Source organism: Canis lupus, chromosome 20 (genome assembly GCF_048164855.1).
Source record: "Canis lupus baileyi chromosome 20, mCanLup2.hap1, whole genome shotgun sequence".
Lineage (NCBI taxonomy): Eukaryota > Metazoa > Chordata > Mammalia > Carnivora > Canidae > Canis > Canis lupus.
The window spans coordinates 40,619,744-40,642,404 of NC_132857.1; the positions used below are offsets into that span (position 1 = coordinate 40,619,744).

Here is a 22,661-nt window from a genome sequence, read left to right on the forward strand (position 1 = left end):
GAGTGTGTCGGGAGGGATTGCCGGCCGGGGTTTTGCTAAGACTTGTCCCAGTACAGTTGGGGTGGACAAGATGCTGAGGGCAGGCTGCTGAGTTGTGAACTGTGTTAGAGCAGTGGTGCTATCCACCCTGGAATTCCTACCTCGCAGCACAGAGGACGCATGATCATCCCAACCAAAATTACTCTTCCTCCTTCCCTCTGCTCTTTCTGAAGCACCTACCTTCCAGAGGCCTAGCTATAAAAATGGGGATCCAGTCCAGATCCAGGACTCCAGTCCAGTCACCAGGCCTCAGTGGACATTGGCGTGGTGGGGATTTGTTGGCAGGTTGAGGGGTTCTAGAGCTTGGCAGAGACTCCATCTTTAGAGGCATTTGAGATGCAGCAGCCTCAGCAGGAAGGAAGAGGCATCATGTACAGTTCTCAAAGGAAGGGATGGGAGGGAGTGACGGGCTGACATTTTGGCTATTACTGGATCTTCAGAGAAGGAAAACCATTAGTGCTTGAATTAGTGTTAACTCATGGAATATTCTCGTAAAGTGGTCCTTGGGGCAGCAGGACGACGTGTTTCATTCTTCTGCCTCTGGCCAGCCATGCTGATGGAGGGTCACAGGGGTTACTGTAGGAGGAATCCCACTAATTCCATTATAAGGGATGTTTGCCCATTAGCTCTGATGGGATTGTCTCCTATCAGAGTCCTTTGGGGAGGGTGGTGCTACTTCAGGTGGGGGATGGAAGGAAAGGGAATTGCAAAATAATCGGAATGTTTGCCAAGGGCATTTCTTTGCGGCCCTGACAGAATGGGTTCCATACATCCAGCGGGGGGCAGCGATGCACAGATGTTAATTCGGGTCATGTGAATCCCAGCTTGGAAGTCGTCAATTAAACAGCAAAGCAGTTAAAGTCTTCCAGAACATCTCCAAGACTGGCAAAGCTGGGCCTGTCACACCCAGCCTTTCCCCCACAAGCAAACCTTCAGGTTTTCTCAGTATGCCGGGAAGTCAATGAATGTTTAGGTCTGCTGGGTTTTAATTCCGGAAATTTTCTTTTAATCTGTTGGCTGCTTTGTGTAATTTAGTTTCTGCAGCCTGACTGAAAATTATAAGTAAACGAGGATTAAGAAGTCGGCTTTATTAATATGATAGTTTCAGTTAATACACATTTAAAAATTGTCATGCCACCCATCTCCTTCCCCTGGGTTGAAATTTTATTAGGGCCATAATTGATATGACACTCACACTCCAAAGTGGGCAACTTACTTGTCGATATCCATTTTAAAGTTGAGGAAATGTGACTAACAAAATGCCAGAGAGCGAAGAACAGTTGGTTTTCCCGGATTTAGGGATAGAAAAGACCTATTCGTTTGTCCATTCCTAAGACTAGGATATGTGGCCCATAATGTATTTTCTAAGCAATTTGTCAAGTTTGCTTGTAAATGACTTTAATGATAGATGGCTTTGCCTGCTTTGCTGTGCTGGAAAATTCTGCAGCCCAGCACACTTTTCCTTTGGGAAGCTTCTCACATCTTGCATAATATTTCTCCCCACCATCCTCTGCCATTATCCCCCCCTCCCCAAGGTTAATTTAATCCTGTTGTTCTTAAATGAAACACCCTAAATCATCCTCCTCCCCTTCCCTGTCTTCCTCCTCACTGTTTAAACCCTTCAAGGATGTAATAGTCTGGAAAATATTTCAATCATCATGTCTCCTTTTCAGCCGGCCAATTCCATTTGGTGTGTTCTCAGCAGCTTGTGGTGAAGTGCAATTTTTCACAGCATTGTTTTTAGTTTAAATAACATGCAGTGCACAATTGTGAAAGGTCTTCTGGAACATTCCACTTGGGGTCTTGCCATTAAATAATATTTTGATGGAAGACTAAACCCAACTTTCCATAGGAGGAAATGCTATTGGCTCCCAGCACTAATTGGCTATAAATTTAGCTAAAGGTCCATCTGCCTTCAGAGTTAGACCATCTTCTCCCAGCTCAGAGGGTGCCCTGTATCAGACGTTTAATGGATAGACTTAGTGAATAAATATGTATTTGTAAGTGCATCATTTAGAAAACAGTCAAGTGAAAGGAATTTAACTCTGCTAAGCCAGCAAATGTAATTTTTCTCATTTCTTACACTATCTTGCCATATGTCAGCTCAATTTACCAGCTCCCTGACCTTGCATATATTATTCAACCTTGCTGAGTCTCAGTTTCCTCAATTGCAAGATAAGGAAAGCGAGATCCGCCCCATAGGTCTGTTGTGAGGATCAAATAGAGGTGTACAGTGTTCAGCAGAACATATAGTAAGTCTGCGAGACACAGCAGTGCCTTTTTTGCTCTTTTTATTACGATTGTCACTACTGCTCCTACCATCATGTGGTCTAAATCCCATGCTCGGATGAGATTTTTATCCAAGTCCCCACCTGCCTATATATACATTTTCATTTCTCAACAACACACATTTTTTTAAAAAAAGATTTATTTATTTATTAGAGAGAGAGAGAGAGAGAGAGCCTGCACAGGGGGAGGTGCAGAGGGAAAGGAAGACTCAAGCAGACTCCTTGCTGAGTGGGGAGCAGTGTCCACCCGTGAGACTACCGGAGAGTGACATCTTTGCTTCTGGGAAAGGTCTTACTCATATTTGGTGCCCACTGCACGTCATACCTGGAGCCTGTACCTGGTGGGCGTCAGCGGGGTTGCCCTGCTAAGGTTGTATGTTTACCAAGCTGTGCCCTTCCATATACTTCATACGTGGAAGTAGGTTTCCCCTTAAGTGTCTGTTTTACTATTTAACATGACTGAAAGGCAGCAAGACCAAATCCCCACATTATCTCACTTTGTGGACAATTTCCTTAATTAAGGGCTTTGGAATGACATTCTAAGGTACTTGCCCTAAGAATCTCATGAAACAAATGGCCCAGAACATGACTTCTTTTTAGTTAACTTATGTGGATGTCAAGAGATCAGCATGTCTTCTTGTGATGTTCACAAACAACCTGTTTAACAATCCATGTTGCATTTTTAAGGAGGACTTAGATCAGGATGAACTGGCTACACATTCTGGAATTAGCTTTTCTTTCTTTGTGGAACTGGGGCATTTGCTCAACTACTGTCTCCAGGCTTCTCCAGGAGCCCATGGGGATTACTAACAGATTCTCTGAAATTTTTCTTGAATATTCCTCCCCACTTCAAATGTAATTTTGCTAATCTGGCACCAATCACGTTGCCATAACTTGACAATTCCTTACTATCTCCCTGCTTGATGAGGATTTGGGTTGTTTTCTAGGACTTTGGCTCTACTCTATCCAGTTTTCAGAATCTTCTCAGTGTCAGGGAACATAATAGCCTGGTTGGAATTATAACACTTTGTTTTGTGTTGCCTATTAATTTTGCTTTCAGCAATCACTGGGTCTGTCCCTTTGTTCTTCTTTCTCCAATTATTTTAAGATTTTCTGTCACTGTTTTTACTTCTCATAAGCCTCAATAACTTTTGGGCTTTTATCTGGATATGATTCTTATAAGACCTTGACATATTATAAAAATTCGTCTCTCTCCATCTTTCGCCCCTGACTTTTAAACACCCAAGCTGAACCGAGAGGACCCCGCATAGCTTCCTTGCTTCCTTTAGAAGTTGTCCCTCTCCCGCCTTTTCTTTCTTCCAGACTTAAGAGGGGTAGTATGGTCAGAATTACATTTTAGAAGCAGGAAATTCTAATTACCACACAGTCGCAGCTGGAGCAACTTATCTATATGGTCCTCCTGTCCTCCAAGAGCAGTTGCTAAGAGGATGATGATTGTATGGCATACATGGTATGAATTTTCTCTCCAGGGGGGCTGGTATGGGGAACAGGAGAACAAATGGGGATGGTCCTATTTCCCTGGAAGGAGAAATAAAGAAGGCAGTGTTCAGGGATCCCTGGGTGGCGCAGCGGTTTGACGCCTGCCTTTGGCCCAGGGCGTGATCCTGGAGACCCGGGATCGAATCCCATGTCGGGCTCCCGGTGCATGGAGCCTGCTTCTCCCTCTGCCTATGTCTCTGCCTCTCTCTCTCTCTCTCTCTCTCTAACTATCATAAATAAATAAAAAAAATAAAAAAAAAAAAGAAGGCAGTGTTCAGGAATGGTCAGGCAGGGGAGACATAGCTACAGTAGGTGCCATAGGAGGTTTGCTTTCCAAACACTTGTGACCCCTGACCTTTCTGCACAGACTCAGATGGCAGTTGGGGTTTGTGCTGGGCTTCCACACCAGCAGTGACCAATCACTGTCCCCAGGGAGCAGAGTCAGTGACATCACTCAGTCTTCGGTTCACCAGAGTTTCACCTGGGCCTGTTACCCAGTAATTCTGTCAGAAACATGTGGATTTGAATTATTTTACTGTCTTCCTGGGTGAGGTTCTGGTGTCTCCAGACTTCATTAAGATACTTCTCAACAAAAAAAAAAAAAAAGAAAAAAAGATACTTTTCAAATCCCGGATACTCCTCTTTCTTTTCTTCTTTTCTCCATTCTTGGTTCTGTATATTCTATTTTTTTTCTTCCCAAAAGGCCAGATGCTTCTCTGGGCTTATAGCCAGAATTTGGATCACCCAGAGTGTACAGTCTAAGAACCCTCATCCTGTTTCCCGATCTCAGACTCTTCTGTACATTTCCAGGTACTAATGTCTTCCCAAACCAAGACTTGTAGTTTCAGCTGAGAGAGTTCCTTAATTACTGAATCAGGAATCACTTCTATGTGTGCATATTGTTTTAAAGATTTATTTATTCACTTGAGAGAGAGACAGTGCATGAGCAGAGGGATGGGCAGAGAGAGAGGGAGAGCGAGTCTTAAGCAGACTCCACTCTAAGCATGGAGCCTGATGCAGGGCTCAATCTCACAACCCTGAGATTGTGACCTGAGCCAAAACTAAGAGTCAGATGCTTAACTGACTAAGCCACTCAGGCACCCCTGTGTGTACATATTTTTATATTATTTCTTCTGCTTTGAAGCTAAAATATGTAAGTAAAGAGGCAAGGTAGCAATAAATATGGAAGGAATGATCGAATTGGGAAAAATCCCCATTTTGTAGTTTCTGGTGAAATCATTGATTCAGGCAATTGTCAACTAATGGTAGATGAAACCATTAGTTAAAGATGGTGGGGTACTTCACACGGGGAGGAGTCTAGCTGTCACCTTTTGAGCGCACTCATTTATGGTAGCATCACTGAGAAAAGAACTGCAGGTCAACTGCCTCTTGAAACACAAACCAGTCAGCCCTAGGAAGTATTCTTGGCAAAATAAAGCTGAGCCTAGATTTAATCAAACTGCATAGCTGAATTCCATTTAATGGAGAGAGAGGGAACAGAGGAACAAATAAAATGATACTACAGAGGCAAGTTGACAAATTTGGAATGTAAGTAATTCTACAGATGTCACTGTAGCAAAGGCATAAGACTTCAGAGTGTAACAACTACATGTAACCCAGTGTAACATGGGTCCTTGCCATGATCCTGATTTGAACAAGTCACTTGTGAACTAGACAGTTGTGGACATTTGGAATTATTGCTAATTTTGTTTGACATATTTGTTTTATTTTTACTTTTTTATATTTATTTAAGTATTCTCGACACCGAATATAGGGCTCAAACTCCCAACCCTGAGATCAAGAGTCGCGTGCTTCTCCAACTGAGTCCGTCAGGTGCCCCTCGACATATTTGTTTTAAATTAAGGTGATGGGGATGCCTGGGTGGCTCAGCGGTTGAGTGTCTGTCTGCCTTTGGCCCAGGGCATGATCCCGGGATCTAGGATCAAGTCCCACATCATGCTCCTTGCCGGGAGCCTGCTTCTCCCTTGACCTGTGTCTCTGCTTCTCTCTGTGTCTCTCATGAGTAAATAAATAAAATCTTTTAAAAATAAAGAAATAAATCAAGGCGATGAGTATAACGGAAATTTATTGTTTATATTAGTCTATTTTTCAGTATGTTTGGAAATGTTTATAATAAAATATGCCTTTTGTAGATTAAAAAATGAAGTGAGCTGGACAGTTTACTTCCTAAGAGAGAGTGTCTAATATAAAATGACCACAGAGAGTAATCCTGCCTGATTTATATCCAATCTGTTTTTAATTAATTAGGATTCTGGTTTCTGAGTTTAAAAGGATGGGGAGGTAGACATTATTATTAGTAGGGTGATTGGATTTTTATAATAACGTGTTTATTTTACATAGCCTTGGTTTTATGATAGAACCCGGAGATTACATAACTGCTTTCTTAGTAGCAACCTGGGCATCCAGGTTCAGCCAGCCTTTCCTCTGAGCTGGACTACTGTAAACCATCCAGCAGTGATGGATCATAGGTATTCCTTGTAAAGTCTTCCAGAAAGGGGAGTATGTTATCTGCCCAGAAACCCCAAAATAACAGTACTCACTGTCAAGGAAGTCTTTCTGAGATACCAGATGCTTCGAGGAACCCTTTGTCTTATCCTGTCAACAATGAAGAGGGGAAAGAGCCTCTCTGCAATAACCCTTCACATCCAGAAAGACTGATACTAACCACAGGGATCTTGGTTTCTCTTCCTTCTCTTCCTTTTTTCTCCCTCCTCTCTGGGGTTTATTCTTTAGCCTTTTTAGCCATCAGGAAGGTTCTTCTCTGTGGCCCCGTGCTTTCCTTGTCCCTTCAGAGCTGTGGGGGCTGTCAGCATTGAGAACAAAGTACCAGTTCCTGGGTAGGCTCCCACCAGCCCCACACGTTCTGGCCACTCTCTTGGACTTGCCCTTTCCTGTCCACAGATCTTTAGAGACCTCCTAGGAAGTCCCAAACACTCAGCCTCCACTCTGTTCATTTAGAATGTGTCCATATAGTACAAAGCCTTGGTTGTTTGGATCCTATACTTCCAGAATCCACAGGATTGTGAAACAATCCAACACTAGGCCTCCTCAAAGAGGACTTAGGAGGAGAGCCAAGGTGGGTCCCAGACATAGGGTCAGATGGCCTGGTGGAAGCAGGGCTAGCTGGTTGGGTAGTGGTGTCTATAGAGTGCTAGCTTTCCCCACACAAGCTGAGGAAGTGAGAGCCAGTGGGGAAGTGGAGAGAACACAGAGAAGACAGGTGGTGGGTGAGGCTGGAGTGTGGAGTTGAAACATTAACAGCTGTCCCTCTGTGAACACACTGGAATATGCCATCCTGCTCTATTCAAGCTCTCCAAATAATGGTCTTCCATTAGGGGGAGGAGGGCTGCCCTGATCTTCTCCCCAATTCAGTTAAGGAGCCCTCTCTGGACTTAAGATGCCCTATCCATACTTCTGTGCTGCCCTCACAACCTATAATATCTGTGTCTTCCACTTGACCATGGGCTCCTGAGGTCAGGAGGTGCCCCTTTGATCTTCAATAGCCCAGCACTGAAATATGCCCAGCCTGATGCCTGCATCTCTGTACAGTGACTTTGACAGGCTTTGTGCAGGTGTGTGAGACAAAAAGAAGACATCAGGGTATCCTTCTGAAAGCCCACCAGATGTCTAGTTCAGAATTCACCACACAGCACAAAACAAGTTAAATCACGGAATAATAAAACACTGTAGCCTGGACAATAATGAATATGCAAGCAGCATAACATAGTGAGCACTGAGAACATTCTATTGTAGATAGTTTAATCTTACTTTAGTGAAAGATCAAGGATAAAAGCACAAAATGACTGTGCTAATTTGAAAAAGAGAAAATGGATAACTAGCTAACATGGGCAGGGTGAATATAGGGAAATGTTGGATCAGTCCATACATGAGGTTTAGCAATTCTGGAAGATGGCAGACCTAAGTCTTTGAATACTGAGGAGCAGCACTGAATCTAAGAGGTACCTTCCATCTGGAAACCATGTTTGGACTCTGCATTGCATCTGTAGTTTGCATGGTATGAAGCCACCGCTACCTTTGTCCCAATGTACTTTGAAAAGATAGGTCATATTTATCACCAAATGCAAGTGGGCTTGTCCTTTCAAGCCTACACAAGATATTAGAATGTCAACTCTAGAAGCTGGAAAGCAGCCAGCAAATTAGGAGGCCACAGAAGAATTTTGTGAGCTTTTATTTGTTCTTAGTTCACAAAGAAATTACATAGAATGTCAAACCTGAAGGGGACCCCAGGGCTACCCAGTTAACTCCTTCATTGTAGAGATGAGAAATGAGGCCCATAGAAGAATAGTGACTTGCCTAGGAGAACAATGTTAGTAGTAGCTAGAACTTGAATTTATGATTCCTGATGCATGTATCAGGGATTGTTGCATTATGCGGAGTTGTACTTCCATCCAGAACATTTTTATAATGCTGATTAAACTGGGTTATTTGGTGAATTTTACCAACACATCCTAGATATCACTAAGGTTAGTTTTGCAAAGGTGACTTGTAGCAGTTTCTACTGTAGCAGTTTCCCTGGCTTAAGTGGAGAAAGAGCACTGACTGCATTTTCTGTTGTAGTAAGCTCGGGGGTAATATATTGCCATCGGTATTATTTAGGAAAGCTTTTGTCTTCACGAAACAGATAACCTGAACATAATTGCTCGAATGGGTTCATTTCTGTGATATGACAAGAAGTCTAGATGTAGGAGGCTTTGGCTTTTGTTCGGCAGCTTAATGATGTCAGGACTGATGCCTGATTCTCTTGGCCTTTCCCTCATGGTCACAAGATGACTGCTGCAGGTCCAGCCATATTTGATGCAGGAAGAAAGAGGAAGGGGTGGGGTCAGGTATATCTTTCTTGCTACTAGGAGAGAAAACACTTTCTCCTAAATGCCCAAGAAGTCTTCTGTTAGGATCTCATCGCCAGTATTGGGTCATGATGCAAAGAATTTGGGAAAATGGGAAACAGGATGGCCCTGATTGGCTTACACCAGTCATGATCCATTCCCTGAGGCTGGACATATAACCGAGGCTTTCTAATGGTGAGAAATAAGAGGAAATAGCTATGGGTATCCCATATCACTGTAAAACTATCAAGGCCCCTCATGTGTATGATATGATGCTTTCAGACTACAAGTTTGGTGTAAAGATGGACAGTAGGGGCAGCCCCGGTGGCGCAGCGGTTTAGTGCTGCCTGCAGCCTGGGGCATGATCCTGGAGACCCTGGATCGAGTCCCACATCAGGCTCTCTGTATGATGCCTGCTTCTCCCTCTACCTGTGTCTCTGCCTCTCTCTCTCTCTCTCTCTGTCTCTACGAATAAATACAAAATCTAAAAAAGAAAAAAAAAAGACGGACAGTGGGATTTTTTTTAAGTATTCGATTCTGTAATCTTTCATGCCTTTAGTGGTAGATTATTTCAGTAACAAAGGCTTATCTGAGGATAACAAAGCAATTCCATTGCCAGACATTTATAGTGCTTAACCAAACAATAAATGATAGGAACACTTTTTGTCTTAACTGTAGTTCCACTTTAAGCCTAGGTTAAAGGAGAAATTTTATAAAAAGTTCATTAAGGGCAAAAACAGGACAGGTCTTTAAGTCTCATAATATAAAAGATCTGATTTTTGAATGTTGCTAGAGTCTGTTAGGAGAAATAACAGTAGCATATCAATGACACTTGAAAATTTTCAGAACTCATTCAACAGGTATTTGAGTGCAGCTATGTGCTGGGTTCTCTTTAGGCACCTAGAGAGTTACATCAGTGAACAAAAGAGAAAAAAACTGGGCAGATGAATGGATAAAGAAATTATGGTATTTGTGTGTGTGTGTGTATATATATGGAATAAATGGAATAAATGGAATACTGTTCAGCCTTTTAAAAGAGAGACATTCTTAAATATCTGTGTATCATGGATCATAGATGAACCTTGAGGATGTTATGCTAAATGAAACAAGGCAGTCACGGACCGATACCCTGATTCTTTTTTTTTTAAAGATTTTATTTTTTTATTCATGAGAGAGACACACAGAGAGAGAGAGAGACAGAGACAGAGGCAGAGGGAGAAGCAGGCTCCATGCAGGGAACATGATGTGGGACTCGATCCCGGGTCTCCAGGATCACGCCCTGGGCCGAAGGCAGGCACTAAACCACTGAGCCATCCAGGGATCCCCCCAATACCCTGATTCTAATTATATAAGACATCTAAAACAGTCATATTCATTGAATCTAAGAGTGGATTGGTGATTTTCAGGGGCTGGGGGTAAGGAGAGATGGGGAGGTACTAATCAATGGGCACAAAGTTTCGGTGAAGCACGGTAAGTAAATTCTAGAGATCGGCTGTGCAGCATCATATCCCTAGTCAGCAATAAGAGGGAGATCTCATGGTAAGTGTTCCTCTCACAATGAAATAAAGTTGTAAAGGAAAAGAAAAATTCAGCCCTATGGAGTTTACATCGGGGGTGCAGATCTTGGGTGAGTACCTTATTAGGGTTCTCCATAGAAACAGAACCAGCAGTGTAGACACATGCACATGCACGAATGCGCACACACAAACACACTATTTTAAGGAACTGGCTCACACAGTTGTGGGGTTTTCCAAGTCTGGCATCTGCAGGGTAGCCTGGCAAGCTGGAGACGTGGCAGGCCCAAGTTCCTGTTCCTGTCTAGCCCAAGCTCTAGACCAAAGGCCATCTCAAGGCAGAATTCACTCTCAGACAGAAGGACTTCAGGCTGTTTGTTCTTAAAGCCCTCAACATATTGCCTGAGGCCCACCCACACTGCAGAGAGGCGTCCGCTCTACTCAGGGTTCCCAAATTTAAGTGTCAATCTCATTTAAAAAATACCTACACAGCGATGTGGAGGCTGGTGTTTGGTGAACATCTGAGTACTATGGCCTATCCAGGTTAACACATAAAACTAACCCTGAGACGGAACCAGACAATAAGCCTAATACATAAGCAAAGTTTGTAATACTTTAGAAAACATTAAGGACTATCAGGAACAGAGCAAGTTACAGTTTAAAACAAGGGAGTCATTCACTTTTCCAAAGAAGACATCCAGATGGCCAGCAGACATATGAAAAGATGTTCAATGTCACTCATCATCAGGGAAATGCAAACCAAAACCATGATGAGATACCACCTTACCCCTGTCAGAATGGCTAAAATTAACAGCACAAGAAACAACAGGTATCAGTGAGGATGTGGAGAAAGGAGAACCCTCTTGCATAGTTGGCGGGAATGCAAACTGGTGCAGCCACTGTGGGAAACAGTTTGGAGCTTCCTCAAAAAGTTAAAAATAGAACTACCCTATGACCCAACAGTTACACCATTAGGTATCTACCCAAAGGATACAAAAATACAGATTGGAAGGGGTACATGCACCCCAATATTTACAGCAGCATTATCAATAATAGCCATACTGTGGAGAGAGCCCAAATGTCCTTTGACTGATAAATGGATTATACCATATAATCTCATATGTGCAGTTTAAAAAATATTTTATTTGCTTATTCATGGAAGACACACAGAGAGAGGCAGAGACACAGGCAGAGGGACAAGCAGGCTCCCTGCGGGGATCCCAGGACCCTGGGATCATGACCTGACCCAAAGGTTCAACCACTGAGCCACCCAGGTGCCCCTCAATATGTGCAATTTAAGAATGAAAACAGATAAACATATGGGAAGGGGGAAAAGAAAGAAAGAAGGAAACAAGCCATAAATGACTTTTTAAAAAAGATTTTTAAAATCTATCCATTCCTGAGAGACACACAGAGAGAGGCACAGAGACACAGGCAAAGGGAGAAGCAGGCTCCATGCAGGATCCCGACGCGGGACTTGATTCCCAGACTCCAGGATCATGCCCTGGGCTGAAGGTGGCGCTAAACTGCCGAGCCACCTGGGCTGCCCCATAAATGACTCTTAATGACAGAGAACAAATTGAAGGGTGATAGAGGTGGTGGGTGGGGGATGGGCTAGATAAGTGATGGGCATTAAGGAGGCCACTTGTGATGAGCCCTGGGTGTCGTATGTAAGTGACAAATCATTGAATTTCAGTTCAGAAACCAATATTGCACTAAATGTTAACTGGCAAAATTTAAATTAAAAAAAAAAAACAAAAGGGAGTCATTAATAAAGAAGATGTGGCATATATATATATTATATATATATATGATTCCTATATATTATATATAACTGAATATTACTCAGCCATAAAAAGAATGAACTCTTGCCATTTGCAATGACATGAATGAAGCTAGAGAGTATTATGCTAAGTGGGATAAGTCAATCAGAGACAAATACCATATGATTTCACTCATATGTGGAACTTAAGAAAGAAAACAGATGAACATAAGGGAAAGGGGAAAAAATGAGAGGGAGGTAAGCCATATAACAGACTCTTAACTGTAAAGAATAAACTGAGGGCTGATGGGGGATGTAGGTGAAGGATAGGGAAAATAGGTGATGGGTTAAGGAGCGCACTTGTTGTAATAAACACTGGGTGTTGTATGTAAGCGATGAATCACTAAATTTTACTCCTGAAACTAATATTACACTGTATGTTAACTAACTAGAACTTAAATAAAAACTTGAAACATTTCCCGTAGGAAGAATGCTTAAATGTATGTAGAAAGATTTTTAAAAAGTCTTTAAGGAGTATTTCCTGCATGTCACATGCTGTGCAAAAGAGAGAGAAGCGGGGAGAAACACGGTCCCTGTCCTCAGGATGCTTCACCACCCTTGAGATGAACAAGTGAGAAGACCCTCATGATGCTGTATGGTGGGTGTGACTCTGAGGAACACAGAGCACACAGGGGTGTGGAAACAGGCACAAGTGTCCTCTCTGCCTTCATTATCCCTCTAGGGTAGGTCCAGAGAGCTGGACTGATTTGGCTCAGGTTCATACACCTGGAAGCTGAACCCAGACCGTCGGGCTTTTTTCTTCCTGCATCACTTTCCAGTAAAGAAGACCCAGCAGGTGTTGGCATAAAGTCTCTCTGAAACCCCCAGGGAGGGCAGGTCCTTTACTCTGCATGGAGGAAAATAATCCAAGCACAGAGGAGAGTAAGCAGCGGGTGATGGCAGGAGCCTGGGGTCCTTGGGGCTGGCATTACACTGGGTACAGAGGACACTGGGGAACTGCTCACTGCCACAGGGAAGAGCAGAACATTCTGGATGTGAGGAAACAACCAGAGATGAGGCTGCTTCTGCTCTGCTTCCCTCATTCACACTGTTCTCAGCCCTTGGGAGAAAGGCTAATGATAGAACATCTCTAGGTGGACACAGGAGAAACCAGTAGCAGTGGTCCTCTCCAGGGAAGAGAACTGGTGGCTACTGGGGTCCCCAACTTTGATATCTTTCGGATTTTGTACCATGAACATATATTAACTTCAAGTATTTCGTTACACAAGGCAACCCCAAAGACTTTTCTGAAGGCAGTGAGTGCTCCTTGAAGGCCACGTGCTAGATTACAAATGGCTTGGGTTTTGAGACAGACTGTTCACAGCTCTGCCACTTATTAGCTGAGTGACCTTGCTGCTTTGCTCCATGTTGCAGCTTTCTCAGCAGGAAAATGGGACAGTGTAAGGACAGTGAGTCTGTGTGAGGAATGAACGAGAAGGTTTATGAAGGTTTATGAAGACTCCGCAAACTAGCATTTGGTCTTGTCCATTAGGCTCCTCAGTGTGCTGAGGGCAGCCACTGTCATGCAGCCCTGGGCCCCCAGCCATCTGCACTGACAGCCGAGATGACATCTGTGTGCCCTGAATAAGTAGTTTTCACAACACACACCTTACTTCATCAACAGCACTGACTTCTTATCCCTTCTGCTTAAAGAGCTCAGGGAGGGTATAGTATATTTAGAAAGGGGACAGATTAAAGTGCTGTTCGGGGGTTGCCAAGGGGCTGGAAAATTTGACTTTGCAGCATAGCTTATCTTGCAAAGAATTTGCAGGATCATTTTTTCTTCCTAGACTTGTGATCTCTTAATAAATAATACTTCAAAAATGTTTACTTTTAGTGCATATGTATCTTATCACCCATATAAGCAGGAAACTTCTTTTTGGGAAAGACCGGGTTTCATGAAGCTTTGTACCATTCAAACCCCTCACATATAGCTGCCTTCAAGCACTGTTAGTACAGTGCGCATTATCTGCTGCTGGTTATCTAGTGCTGTGTAGCAAATTGCCCCAGACTTAGTGTCTTAATTCCCACAGTTTCTACGGGTTAGGAATTCAGGGGGGACTTGGTTTGGTAGTTCTAGGCCACAGTCCCTCAGGAGATTGCAGTCCTATGTCAGCTGGGGCTATGGCAGCTGAAGGCTTGGCTGGGGCTGGAGGACCCACTTCCAAAGGGGCTCACTCACATGGCTGGCAAGCTGGTGCTGGCTAGTGGTGTCTCAGTTCTACTCTCATGGGTTTCTCCAGAAGTCTACTTGACTATCCTCATAGCATGCTGGCTGGGTCCCCCCAGAGACAGTGGCCCAAGAGACCAAGAGGGAAGCTATACACCTTTTGTGACCTAGCGTCAGAAATCATACATCAGCATTTCTGACCACTCTCTTGTTCACACAGACCACTGCTGATGCAGTATGAGAAGAGAGGTGAATACCAGCAGGCACCCTGGAGGCTCTCTCAAAGGCTGACTAAACACAGATGTTATAGCACATCACAGTGCTTAGAAAGTATGTGATAATTTTTCTTTCTTTCTTTTTTTTTTTTTTAGAGATTTTATTTATTTATTCATGAGAGACACAGAGGGGGTTGGGCAGAGACACAGGCAGAGGGAGAAGCAGGCTCCATGCAGGGAGCCTGACTTGGGACTCGATCCCAGGTCTCCAGGATCACGCCCTGGGCAGAAGGCAGATGCTAAACTGCTGAGCCACCCAGGTGTCCCAATAATTTCTGAACTATGTAGAATGAGTGTGTACAGTGTGCATACGATATATAAATGGTAGAAGCCAAAAGTTTTACTTTTTCAGGACAGATACCGCAGTCCACTGTCTCAAACTTGAGTGTGCATTGCAGCCACTTGGAGGGCTTATGAAAGGACAAATGGCTGGGTCCCACTCATGGAGTAGACTGCTTCAAGCAAACACCTCCTTGGTCTCAGAACTAAATGACAAACAGTTAAATTCATTATGCATATTATTTTAATTTTTGCTGAATGATATGGAGGTAATATACAAATCAGAGAAAGGAGAGTATATGGACAGCTTTAAGCAATGGTGTGCTAGCAATTCTCCGAAAAGAAAAGAGAAAAAAGAAAAGTGAAAAGAGGAAAGAGGAAGGGGGAGGGAGGAAAGAGGAAAGGAAAAGAAAAGAAAAGAAAAGAAAAGAAAAGAAAAGAAAAGAAAAGAAAAGAAAAGAAAAGAAAAGAAAAGAAAAGAAAAGAAAATAGAGCTTTGATTTGTAACTGTTGCCGATTTCCACAGTGTAAATGCTCCCGCCATGGCCAATTATCACCAGATTCCTAAATGTTTCACAGCTGACCCTCCCTTGCTTGTACACACCAGCTGCAATACACCACTAGCTCTGAGCAAATTCTTTCCTTGTCGTGTGTGATTCTGAAAAGTGGTGGCCCAGGTGAGGGCTGGGCATGGCCAGGTGACCCTAATAGCAAGCCCTCTGCCTGCTGAGGCTGTTAAGCACCAGGCTTGGCTTGCTTTCTACCCAGAGTGAGACTTTCTGAGGCAGCTCAAGTGACAGGATATAACTGTGCAGACAACTCTACATGGCATAGGCAAATGCAAAGTGGGGCTTCTCAAATTCTCCCCAACACTTGCCACCCCTACCTGGTACAATTTTAATGACAGCTCCAGCCTTTCTGTTCTAATCAGGCTCAACGGTTTGGCGACTCCTCTTCAAAGTCCTCTCTAGCTTTCCCTCCCTTCTGGCAAGGCTCATTTCCTCAGGGTGGGTGACAGGAGCTACTTTAGTGAATTCATATTTTGAGCTGCCAGGAGGCCCATTAGGGGTATAGTGTCGGAAGGCCTATAGAAATTATGTAGAAATTTCACTTGGCGATTCACCTTGTAGGTGAACACCATGAGCTATTCTGTAGATTTGAAGTGACTATTTAACTTGTAAGCTTCTTGAGGGTACAAGGTTTTGTGTGTGTGTGTTCCCCACAACGTCTATCATGGGCCCTTGGGAAAAATAAACCCTTATAAACATTTAATGAGTTCTAGGTTGGAATTCTCATTACTGAAAACATTGTCATCCCAACAGAGAGCTTTCGTTGACTTAATACCAAAGAGTGAGTAATTTGGGAATTTCAATTACCATGAAAAATAAGTGGAGCAAGATTCTTTGGTAGGAAGTCCTTACATGGTATCCCATAATACTTCTTTTTTTGTCATGTAAAACACATAGTCTTAGAAAATAGGACTCAATGACAATTTAGTGCAATAAAAAAACAAAAACAGAAACAGAAACATAGCTTTCAAAGTAGGCAGAACATGACCCCTGTGGGAACTCATCCTTAATAGCCTTAAGAGCTCTCCTAATCTGGGTAATTTTCTTAGTCTTTCTGAGCCTAGTTACCTGGTCTCTAGAATGAGACTGGTAATAACCACTTTGTACGTCTTTTGTGAAGATGGAATTAAATAATCTGTGAAAAGTTCTGGAATGGAGTCTTGGGAGCAGAACTCATGGTAAGCCCCCTACCCCACATCATTAGTTGAAGGAAGCCCACATACATGTTCCAGATACAGCCAGGGCACCTTGACTGAGTCCCCTGACAAATTCTCACTTTTTGATGGTACATGCTTGGTTTTGCTGTGAATTTCTAAGGTGTGTGGGGTTTTTTGTTTTTTTGTTTGTTTTTGTTTTTGTTTTGATTTCTAAGGCAACATTAGTGACACAGAGATAAAGGTCTTTTTCCACACAGAGACTGGCAGGTCTAATGAGCTGGGGGTGGGAAATGGGGAGGAGGGAAGCATCTTGAGTATTAGCATCTCTGGAAATGTTTAGGGGGAGGAGAGAAGCTATTTCTTCAGGGCCCAACCTGATTAATAAGATGATGGGTTTGAGATTCTGTGGGATGGATTTCTCTCCTTTCTACTTCGTGAGGTTTCTAGGTTTCCAGGTTATTTTAATGATATGGCAGGTATCAAGCAGGAGTGATCAGCCACAAATCCCAGGTCTAGAAAGCATATCTCTGAAAGATAAGGGCAGATCACTCCATTGGGTACTTAACAGATTGCCCCACAATTAATATATGTTTCCTGGTCCAATTTAGCTGTGAATGGTAAAGTAGGGAAGTAGCTCCTCTCCACTTGGTTGGAAACACATTGAGCACCAACTATGTGTCAAGCCCCAGAGGGATAGTAAAAAGGCAAAGGGACTTTATTTCCATACCCAGGACCTTACAGGGTAGATTAAAAGGCTATATATGTTTGTTATTTAGTTGATCTCTTCCTATATTAGAAAATGGGTTTCCTACTCAGAAACAAGCAGAGGGGTTTTCTTTCATTCTTGGAAAAGTAACTAATGGGCAACTTCTGATGTTTTGAAATACTGCATTTCTTTACAGCCACTAAAGAAGTTTGGGACCTAAGTCCTGACCTTCACGTGGCATGCAAAGAAATCTGAAAGAGTGAGATAAATGGCCTTTTGAATTTTTACAGAAAACGACAAACCCAATGCTTTCCCAAGTTTTGGGGCAATATCAGGCAAATGCACGGTGAGGAGTTTGAGGCTTCATCTACAGCTTTATTTGCTTATTATCTTTCTTTAATAGGCATGACTTTCTATGTGCACAAAATGGTCACAGTGTATGGGTTAGGACACAGGAGTGGGAATCAGGGGTCTGGGTTTCATTCCAAGAACACGTGAGCACCTTACAGAGCACTGGCAACCAGTTGGGTGCTCGGGATAAATGAAAGCAACGTGGCAGCACCTAGATGAGGTCTATGGAAACACATTTGAGGTAGCAAATAGTTCTTCTCAGTAGGGTCTTAGGAGGAATCAGAGAGAAGGTAAGATAGAGTCTTAAAGGAGGAGTAGAATTGGCTAGAATGAGTGGGAGACCAGCGTTCCAGGCAGAGTGAACAGTGGCATACACATTTCATGACATTGAGAAGGCAACAGGAACTATAGACGGGAGAGTCTAGACCAGTGGTTCCCAAGTGTAATGTACATTCCTAGGGATCTTGTTACGCGAGGTCTGAGGTGCCAGTTCTAACAAGTTCCTGGCTGATGCCCATACATAGTATAGGGTGGTGGTAGAGCGTGGGGTGTAGGAGTAAACATGGGGCTGGATAGAGGAAGGAGTGAATGGCAAGAACAAGGGCCTGCCACCTTGGGCTGACTGCTCCCCCCTGGCATGTTTCAGCTGTCCCCACTGTCATACTGGTGATAGTATTTATGTCATACCCAACCTCCCATGGGCTCTAGTGAGGCCCTCAGTCAATACCCTCTTTCACTCGCAAGAGCAGTGACACTAGATTTTTAGCGTTTTCCTGAAATTTTCTGCCCACCCCCTACCACCATGGCCTCATCAAATACTCTGCCTCCTAATTCATAGACAGAAAAGAGAGATTATGAGATAGAGTTTTCTTAAGGTGCCAAAGTCCCTACCCAGAGCCCACCTGTGTTTTTCCTTTTTATTTTGTCCTCTTTACACCTGTCCTTCCCTCTGCCTAAGGCTGAGCCCTCTGCTGCGCCCTGGAAGGGGTCCTCTCTTTCCTTTCTTTCCTTTGGCTTCTTGTGGTCCTCCATTCACCCATCACTCTCCTTTTTCATGTGTGTCCCACCTCTCCCTTCCTATGCTACAGATGTGCTCAGGGCTCTCCTTTCTTGCACCTGCCCCCCCCCCCCCGAAAAAACAACCTTGATCCTCATCCTCCCCTAGATACACTCTGACCTCTCACCCTCCTCCCATAGCTTGATTTCCTCAGAGCAAGTCAACACTTGCTGATTCTCTGCTTCTCCTCATCTGCTCTCTGCAAACTACCATGATCTGACTTCTGCCTTCCCCACTCCAATGAACTGACTTGTCTGAAGTCAACTGTGCCTCTCCAATCGCCCAACCAAGGAATTTCAGTCCTGGCCCTATTTGTTTTTTAATTTTCAGTGTTGATCACTGGTGCCTTGTCTCCCATGCCTTGCTAGATGTCCTCTCTCTCTTTTTTCTAAAATTTAAGTGAAAAACAAAAGAGTTCACCCGTTTCTGTCACCTCCGACTCCCTACCTCTGACAACCACCAATCTGAATCTGTTCTCTGTCTCTATGAGCTTAGTTTTTTTCCCTAAGATTCCACAAATAAGAGAGATAGTATGGTATTTGTCTTTCTCTGACTTATTTCACTAAGCATAATGTCCTCAAGGGTCATCCATGTTGTTGCAAATGGCAAGATCTCATTCTTTTCATAATACTCCATGGTATATACATATTTCTTCATCCATTCATCCATCAATGGACACTTAGGTTGTTTCTGTGTCTTGGCTATTGTCAATAATGCTGCAGTAAAAATAATGTGTGTATATCTTTTCAAATTAGTGTTTCTGTTTTCTTCCAATAAATACCCAGAAGTGCAATTGTTGGATCATGAGGTACTTCAGGGTTTAATTTTTATGAGAAACTGCCACACTGTTTGCCACAATGGCTGTACCAATTTACATTCCCATTGATGGTGCACAGTTTCCTTTTCCCCTATATCCTCACTAACACTTGTTATTTCTTGTCTTTTTACTAATAGCCGTTCTGACAGGTGCAGCTTTGATTTGCATTTCCCTGATGATCAGTGATGTCAAGCACCTTTTCATATACCTGTTGCCATCTCCATGTTTTCTTTGGAAAAATATCTGCTCAGGTCCTCTGACCCTTTTTAAATTGGATTGTGACCTTGTTTTAGTTTTTGTTTTGGCGTTGAATTTTATGAGTTCTTTATATATTTTGGATATTATCCCCTTATCAGATATGTAGTTGAAAATATTTTCTCCCATTCAGTAGGTTGCCTTTCCATTTTGCTGATGGCTTCCTTTGTTGTGCAGAAGCTTTTTAGTTAGTCTCACTTTTTCCTTTTTGCTTTTGCCTTTGATGTCAGAGTGAAAAAATCAATGTTAGGACCTATGTCAAGAAGCTTACCACCTATGTTTTTTTTCTAGGAGTCTTATGGCTCTAGGTCTTTTTTTTTTTTTAAAGAAAAATTATTCCTTTTATTACAAAACTTAGTGATTTAATTACTTCTGTACTTTTCCTTTTAAGAATAAGATATATAAAAAAAAATCACTACTGATGTTCAAAACCGGAAACCAGATAATCAGACCAAAAAAAAAAAAATCACATTTATTTCAATAGTTTGAAGTACAAATACAGCAAGTCAGTTCACAATGTCTCAATATACAGTTTTAAGTATAATGAAAACTTGATATACAAAAATGAAAGGGTAAATAGCAGAAATAAAGCTCAATTTAAAAAAAAAATTCAAGTAACCCGAAAACCTTTAGACTGAAATATGCCATTTATGACAATTCGGAAACGCCTTAATTTATAGATACCAGTAGCACATTGCCATCTGAAAGGGCTTCTCAAAGAAGGAGAATCACCCCAAACCAGTGAGCTCGGGACCAGAGTGGGGGCGGGCTATTCCAGATTTGGCTGCCTCACTCTCACTGTCGATCCATACGGTTTGACCTATGATACTTGGATGTTTAGGCAAATTCTAGAAAATGTTTAAAGTTCAATATGAGGCCAACACCCTGCTAAGAGATACTGAAATGGCCACTATATATTTACAAGATTTTAAAGACCCATCTTAGCTTCAGGTCTCTGGTGTTACGGGGGAAAGACAGACTGATACTTCTTCCATTACTTAGAACCTTTCTGTAAGGTTAGCAACATGGCCTTTACAACCTCCTTGCGAAAATCATACTTCATTATAGATTTACTTATTTCTACACATACAGAACTTTTATGTAAAGTAGAAAAAGTTCCCGCTAGGAAGATAATTAAAGGTTGTTAATGTTCTTTGTATCACTTAGCAGCCAAGACACAGGTGTATTTCTGCTCCGCAGAAGCAAGGTTAGCTATTCGCTTCAATTCAGGGAGGTGTGTGCTTTCAGGATGGTGGAGAGGAGATATTTATTGCATCTTTTTCTCAATCTTCTTCATCTTTTCATTATAGGCAGTAAATTGAGAGTCTGTTCCGAAAATTCTATCCCACCATGTAAATGTGGAAGCATAGTTTCCGATGAAGTTCATGTGGTGGAAATCATGAGGCCGAGAACCAGCATAGAAAGGGATCAGATTTAAAGGGTTCAGGGGAATGTCATAGCCACTATGGACATCAATAGTTTCTATCAAACGAATGGTCACCCATGCCCAAAGGAGAATGACATGATCACATAAAAGCATGATTGCAATGAAAAATCCAGTTCCAAGAATCAGAGTTTCCAAAGGATGTGCATATTCAGCTTCCATTCCAAATGGAGCCTGAAACTCATGATGAACTTTACGAATATATTTATATATTCTTTTGTGATGCAAGAGCCTATGCAGGAAATAGTGCCAGGTGTCCTCAATCACCGCACAGCCAAAGCATCTTGCCAAAAGCATATACCATCTTGGCATTCTTTCCCAATCATAAGGTATATTAAAATACTCTGTAAAATAATAAGTTCCACAGATCAAAGGAAGCTGGATACAAAAGTGATTAAAGAGAAGTACTTTAAAACATTTCCATTGGTTTTCCCAGGTTTCTGGTTTATCCTTTTGAATTTTGTACTTTTTCATGAAAGGTATAAATTGAAACAAAAATCCAGGTAAACAGAATAAGAAATAAAGAACTTCGTGAACTATCAAGGATCCCCATGTTGCAATCTGGAACTTTGTATAATTATTCAACATATAGTTCCAAGCATTTTTAAATGGTTCTTGTAGAGGGTTCTCAGGTAAAAGTGAATCTACATACTCCACAGGCGAGGATGCTGAACTAAAGATGCTGATACTTTCATTTGTTGCCATTTTTCAAATCTCTGCAGAAAGCCTTAGAATTCTGGCCGAGCGGCGGGAACGCCGGCTTTAGGTCTTATGTTCGAGTCTGTAATACATTTTGAATTTATTTTTGTGTATAGCATAAGATAAATGGTCCAGTTTTCCCAATATCATTTATTGAAGGGACTATCCTTCTTGCTTCCTTTGTATACTCTTGCCACCTTTGTCATAAATTAATTGACCTTACGTGCATGGATTTATTCCCGGGCTCTGTTCCATCGAGCTATATGACAGTTTTTATGTCAATACTATCCTGTTTTGATTATGATAGTTTTGTTGTATAGTTTGAAATCAGGGAGTATAATGCCTCCAACTTCTTTTTAAGATTGCTTTGGCTAATTTTGGGGTCTTTTATGGTTCCATACACATTTTAGGATTATTCTATTCTTGTGAAAAATGCCACTGGAATTTTGATAGGGAGTGCATTGGATCTGTAGGTTACTTTAGGCAATATGGACATTCTAACAATATTAATTCTTCTAATCCACGGACATGGAATATCTTTCCATTTCTTTGTGTCTTCAATTCTTTCATTAATGTCTTGTAGTTTTCAGTACATAAACCTTTCACCTGCTTGGTTAAATTTACTGTTTTTGTTTGTTGTTGTTTTTAAAATGCAAGATCCTGATTTCTTTTCGGCCCTTCTCAGCCTCATTTCCTGGTTCCTCTTTCTGTGTTCAGTCTTTACTAGTTAACATGTCCCAGATTTCTAGTCTCAGCTTTCTTCATTTCCAACCTTAAACATTCTCCCTTAGGCACCTCACTTACACTTGACACTCTCTCTGCTGTTCACAGGAATCTAGTCCTCAGATCCT

The 22,661-nt window shown here is 42.3% G+C and overlaps 1 protein-coding gene and 1 pseudogene across 1 annotated transcript in view; one reads left to right on the plus strand and one right to left on the minus strand.

Moving 5' to 3' along the window:
- GPR39 (G protein-coupled receptor 39) overlaps window positions 1-22,661 on the plus strand; it is a 201,639-nt gene that overhangs the window by 96,604 nt on the left and 82,374 nt on the right. The window lies entirely within an intron of this gene.
- Window positions 20,738-21,862, minus strand: LOC140611900 (methylsterol monooxygenase 1 pseudogene; annotated as a pseudogene).